Source organism: Fundulus heteroclitus, chromosome 22 (assembly GCF_011125445.2).
Source record: "Fundulus heteroclitus isolate FHET01 chromosome 22, MU-UCD_Fhet_4.1, whole genome shotgun sequence".
Taxonomy (NCBI): Eukaryota; Metazoa; Chordata; class Actinopteri; order Cyprinodontiformes; family Fundulidae; genus Fundulus; species Fundulus heteroclitus.
In genome coordinates, this window is record NC_046382.1 from 690,322 (window position 1) to 697,055 (window position 6,734).

At 36.0% G+C, this 6,734-nt stretch overlaps 1 long non-coding RNA gene across 1 annotated transcript; it reads right to left on the bottom strand.

Annotated features, from left to right (window-relative positions):
• Positions 1–713: 713 nt before the first annotated feature.
• Positions 714–1,442, bottom strand: LOC118557122. Its single transcript, XR_004927620.1, has 2 exons — positions 1,355–1,442; positions 714–782 (listed from the first exon to the last, which is right to left on the bottom strand). It is a non-coding gene; the product is annotated as an uncharacterized LOC118557122 (long non-coding RNA).
• Positions 1,443–6,734: the final 5,292 nt, after the last annotated feature.

Below are 6,734 nucleotides of genomic sequence, written 5' to 3' on the forward strand. Positions count from 1 at the left end.
GTTTGCTAAAGCAATGTCGGACTCCGTAATTTTCTCTGGTCCCCTGCCTGATCTGACCAGTGATGACATGTTTAGCCGCATGTCATCATTCAACCGCTGGTTGTCTAGGTGGTGTCCTGAAAACGACGTGGGCTACATTGATAACTGGAGAACTTTCTGGGGAAAACCTGGTCTGATCCGGAGAGACGGCATCCATCCTACTTTGGATGGTGCTGCTCTTCTTTGTAGAAATCTGGCCGGATTTATTAGTTCTCCTAAATGCTGACAACCCAGGGTCCAGACCAGGAAGCAGAGCCATAGTTTAACACACCTCTCTGCAGCTTCTGTACTGTTACCCATCCATTATCCTATTGAGACGGTGTCTTTCCCACGGCCAAAACTTAACAGATCAAAAACTTATCTAAAAGGAACAAATCATAAAAACCTAATAAAAATCAATACGGTTCACCTTGAACCTAAAAATAAAACAATTAAATGTGGTCTATTAAATATAAGGTCTCTCTCTCCAAATACTTTGTTAGTTAACAAATTGATTTCTGATAAACAGATTAATTTGTTTTGTCTCACAGAAACCTGGCTACAAGAGGACTACGTTAGTATAAATGTCAAGTTCTTTTTTAATCTGTGCAGCTTCCCCACTTGAAAAAGGGATGGACAAATTCATGCAGACTTTTATAAACAGGGTTTTTACTCAAAGGACCACGCAGTTTTCCTTCTTTTATCCTCCATTTATTTGGTGAATGACAGGACATGTGCAAATTGGTCCAGAAGCAGGTAAAAACCTTTAAACAAGCCCAAAAAGAAGAAAAATAAACAAACAATTACTAAACCATAAGTTAATTTACTTAAATTAATTTCACTTAAACTACAAAGGAAATGGTAATCTATATAAACAATACAAAGCAAACCACTGTGAATCAAACCCACAAATTAATCAAAGTTAAATGAACAAGTAACTAAACTTAAGTTCTTTAACTTTAAAATACATTTCAAATAAATATTTACATCTACACAATTACATTTATTTAAATATACAAATATCTACTTTTCAATATTAGTCATAAATATTCATTTTATAAATATAAATAGCTTCCAGTTGCAAATCTTTCTCAAATGATGCTAAGTTAATTAATAGGTAATCTTAACATCCAAATCCAGTATTCAACAACACAACAATCAGTTCAATCATAAAATCAATCAATCAATCAATGCCAAACTTCTCTACCACAATCCACCTCTTCAGTTCAGGTGTTGCTGTCAATGGGTGTTAATGAGCTGGCAAATCTGGAGGCCCTGTTGGAGGTACATGGGTAACCTTGCAGTCTGATTTAATAGACATTACAGCTTGTCTTACCGGCTGCCTCTCTGCTCGTCTTACAGATTTGTCCTCCTCTGCACAAAGTGTCCAGGATCTCTGATCCCCCAAACTTCCGTCCTCTTTGAGTGGCTTGCTTTCTTCTCTGCTCTCTCTTCCTTGTTGTCCGTCCCTCTTTTAAGTCCGTGTGAAACACGGTGCATTTTTTTTTCTCCTCTTTTGACTTCACAATAAATGAGTCAACTCCCTCCAATTATTCAAATTTCCACATTCCCAGATCTGTGGGAAGAGGAGGAGGGGTGGCAACCATCTTTCAGTCTGATTTATTAATTAGTCCCAGGCCAATTAATAACTACAGTTTTTTTTGAACATTTAACCCTCAGTTTCCCTCATCCAAACTGCAAAGCAATAAAACCTCTTCTGTTTGTTGTTCTGTATCGTCCACCAGGCCCTTACTCTCAGTTTTTGGATGAGTTGTCAGATTTCTTATCTGATTTGGTGTTAAATACTGATAAGGTTATTATAGTGGGTGATTTTAACATCCATGTTGACACAGAATGTGATAACCTTAGTGTAGCCTTTAAAACTATCCTAGATTCAATTGGTTTTGCTCAAAATGTGCATAAACCAATGCACTCTTGGCTCCATACTTTAGACCTTGTGCTGACATATGGCATTGATTGTGAAGAATTAACAGTATTTCCTCACAACCCTGTCCTATCTGATCATTTTTTAATAACATTTGAGTTTAATCTAACTGAGTTCTCCACCCCCAAAAGAGGGTTCCATTATAGTAGATCTTTATCAGATAATGCTGTATCAAAACCTAAAGAGTCTGTCCCCTTTTTAATATCCTCCGTATTGCAGAAATGCCCTGTAGATGGCAGCAATGTTGTTTCTTCCAATTCACAAATAGATGTCTTTGTAAACGGTATGACTTCGTCATTGCGTTCTGCATTAGACAATGTAGCTCCCTTGAAAAAGAAGGTGATTATTCACAGGAAGCTGGCTCCTTGGTTTAATTCAGAGCTGCGTTCCTTGAAGCACAATGTTAGGAAATTGGAGAGAAAATGGCGCTCTACACACCAAGAGGAATCCTACCTAATCTGGAGGGACAGTCTATTGTTGTATAACAAGACCCTTCGCAGAGTTAGAGCAGCATATTTTTCATCATTAAATGAAGAGAATAAAAATAATCCTAGATTTCTCTTCAGTACAGTTGCCAAACTTACCCAGAGCCACAGCTCTGTTGATCCACCCATTCCCTTAGCTCTTAGCAGTAATGATTTTATGGGATTCTTCATAAATAAAATTGATTCCATTAAAAATAAAATAATTGGCATCCTCCCAAACATGTCCTCAGTAAGTGAGGCAGCACTGGAGGAATCCTTAGAACCTGCGCAGTGTCTGAACTGTTTAAAAGCAGTAGAGCTTTCTGAGCTATCTAAAATTTTAGCTTCATCTAAACCTTCTACCTGTATGTTAGACCCAATCCCAACCTTTAAGGAGGTATTCCCTCTGATCAGTGGTCCTATTTTAGACATGATTAATCTATCCTTGGTAAATGGATATGTACCACAGGCTTTTAAAGTAGCTGTTATTAAACCTTTACTTAAGAAACCATCTCTTGATCAAGATGAGTTAGTGAATTACAGACCTATATCTAATCTTTTTTTCTTATCTAAAATTCTTGAGAAAGTAGTTGCTAATCAACTTTGTGAACATTTACAAAGCAATGGCCTACTTGAGGAGTTTCAGTCAGGCTTTAGAGCTCATCATAGCACTGAAACAGCTCTGGTGAAGGTCACCAATGATATTCTCATTGCCTCAGATAATGGACTTGTGTCTATACTTGTCCTGTTAGATCTCAGTGCTGCATTTGATACAGTTGATCACAATATTCTCCTACAAAGAATTGAGCATACTGTAGGGATTAAGGGAAAAGCATTAGGCTGGTTTAAATCTTATCTGTCGGACAGATTCCAGTTTGTTCATGTTAATAATAAATCTTCCTCAAACTCTAGGGTCACTTGTGGAGTACCACAGGGTTCAGTCCTTGGACCAATTCTATTTACTATATATATGCTTCCGATTGGCAAAATTATCAGACAGCATGGGATTAATTTCCACTGTTATGCTGATGACACTCAGCTATATTTATCCATAAATCCTGATGAATCCAATCAGTTACTTCGACTGCAGTCATGTCTTGATGACATCAAAAGCTGGATGACTTTAAATTTCCTGCATTTAAATTCTGACAAGACAGAAGTTGTAATCTTTGGGCCAGAGTCTTCAAAAAATAAAGTTCTTAATCAATCACTTAATATGGATGGCATTAACTTGGCCTCTGGTAATAAAGTTAAAAATCTTGGTGTTGTTTTCAACCAAGACATGTCATTTAAATCCCATATTAAACAGGTTTCCAGAGTTTCCTTTTTTCACCTCCGGAATATCGCCAAAATTAGAAACATTCTGTCCAGGGGTGATGTTGAAAAACTAGTCCATGCATTTGTTACTTCAAGGCTGGACTATTGTAATTCTTTACTATCAGGAAGTCCACAAAATGCAGTTCAAAACAACATACCCCGTATGTTCCTAACAGAGCACTTCGCTCTCAGACTGCAGGTCTGCTGGTGGTTCCTAGAGTCTCTGAAAGTAGAATGGGAGGAAGATCCCTTAGCTATCAGGCTCCTCTCTTGTGGAACCAACTCCCAGTTTTGGTCCGTGAGGCAGACACCCTGTCTACTTTCAAGACTAGGCTTAAAACTTTTCTTTTTGACAAAAATTATAACTAGTGGCTCATGTTACTCTAAGCTACCTTTATATTTTTACTGCTATAGGCTTAGGCTACTGGAGTATATCAGGATCTAATTTTCTCACTCTATTGAGTTCTACTGTTCTTCAATTATGCATTACGTGTTGTCATTTCTGCTTTAACTTTCTGTTCTCTCTCTTTTCTCTTCATAGTAGGTACACCTGGTCTGGCGTTCTGTTAACTGTGACATCATCCAGAGAAGACGGCTCACCTGCTACTACCATCTAATGTAGAACAGATTACTAGATCAATGTGTGCTTCTGTGCTTTTTTGTCTCTCTTGTTGTGTCTCTGTTCTGTCTTCTGTAACCCCAGTCGGTCGAGGCAGATGACCGTTCATACTGAGCCCGGTTCTGCCGGAGGTTTTTCCTTCCCGTTAATGGGTGGTTTTTCTTCCCACTGTCGCTTCATGCTTGCTCAGTATGAGGGATTGCAGCAAAGCCATGTACAATGCAGATGACTCTTCCTGTGGCTCTACGGTTCCCCAGGAGTGAATGCTGCTTGTCGGGACTTTGATGCAATCAACTGGTTTCCTTATATAGGACATTTTTGACCAATCTGTATAATCTGACCCAATCTGTATAATATGATTGAACTTGACTTTGTAAAGTGCCTTGAGATGACATGTTTCATGATTTGGCGCTATATAAATAAAATTGAATTGAATTGAATTATGTAGAATCATAAATAATTGTAACATCAATAGAAAGAACACATTAGATTAATTTATAAATTACCCACCATGTAGCACAAACCGATGGCCAGTGGGGTGAAGGGAAAACAGACACGCATGTCCACCCAATATACATATTCTTCATCCATCTATTGGTGACTTGATTTACTAGAGAGAAAATCCTGTAATACAAAATATAAACATGTTACTAAAGCATTTTGTTTATTTTTTTATATATCAGTAATGTTAAAATAATATTCAATTATCACAACAGTAGAACTGTTGAAATGAAAGAAGACATCTTTAGGTAAAATCCATAAAAATGTTGCTGTTTGAGTTTTGTTCCACAAAGCTGTTGGGAAACTAGAATTTTCTGTCAAATTTCAATAAATGTTTCTAAGGAAAGAAAAAAAATACGTTTTATAATGTTGTTTATCGTTTAAACTATCAGACATTTTTTATTAGAACATAATTAAGGGTTTCTGTAATGTGTTAAGACAAAACTAAACTTTGAAACATAAACTTCATCATATTTTATATTATTTAATGACTAATTTACTTAAGGTTGTGTTATTCAGGACGTCTCTGCTCAACAGTCCAGCTTCTAAAGTCAGCAGCCTTGCAATAGTAACATAAAGGCAGGTTTAATGAACGCTAGTAGAAATGTTAATAACTAACGACTCAGAGAGTTCCTGCAGTCAAATGATATCCGTACTAAAACTTTCCCTCAGTAATCAACCACAGGTTTATTTCTGCACTGAGGTGGTTTTCTTCACTGCCTTCAGAGCGTCAGTGTGGTGAGCTTCAGTAGCAGGAAGTCTGATAATGATCAAGATGCAGCAGGAGACATTTGAAGAAACTTTAGATCTGTAAATATCAAAGGGTTTAGTTACAGCCTTTATGATACTTTTTATTTATTAACATTAAACTGTATCTGTATGTGTAAAGCCTATAGGACAAGAGCGTTTGGTGTCTTCCTAGTTGAAGTTATCCATCATGCATATAATATTTTTTTGTAATACTTCAAGTAATAGATGGAAAATGTAAAAAAATATACCTTTTTTTGTTTGCAAGTGTTATCAACTGGGGGACAAGATTTCAAGGATGTTAAATAAATTATACTTTAGCTTATCAAGCTGTTTCCAGTCAACTGTAATTTTCCCCAACCCCAAACATCTTTTATATGAATTTAGATGATGAAACTCACTTTAGTCCAAGCCATGATGTAAATAATTATGTGGGAAATTAAATAATAAATAACACAAATACATGTAAAAATAATTATTAGAATAATAATCATTATTATTAAAACATATTTATATTATCATACGTAAAAGGCATAAGACTGAGTTTTAAATAAAGCATTTAATAAAAGATTTAATATTGCAATGATTTATGAATATTAAAGAAATAAACGAGTTTAAGTGCAACTCTACTTCTCTCTGCAGGGAAAGCTGGAAAGTTTTCACTCTGCATTTTTATCGTATAATTGACAACATTCTGTCCTGATGTAAAGGTAGAGAGAAGAACTTTAACAGCACAAAGTTAAAACATAAAGTCTGACTTTGTGATCCTAAATGAATTTTAAATGACAACATATGAATTACTGGTATTTAAGTAGAACTGAAATAACATCTAGACAAGATAAGATAGACTCTATTGATCTCACAGTGGAGAAATTCACGTGTTACATTCGCTCTTTTAATCAGTGAAGGTGCCAAAAGGAAAACATTCATGAGGAGCGTCTACATATATACAGTGGATGGAGAAAAGAGAAAAAGAAATAAGGAAGAGATTTAAGGTGACTCATATACATATGGATTTGAAGTTGTACATTATAGTGGTACTAGGTAAAGAACAACAGTCAGGTAGTGAGATAAATATAACAGCTGAAGTCTCTTATTTAACAGGATTATTGCACAGGGTATT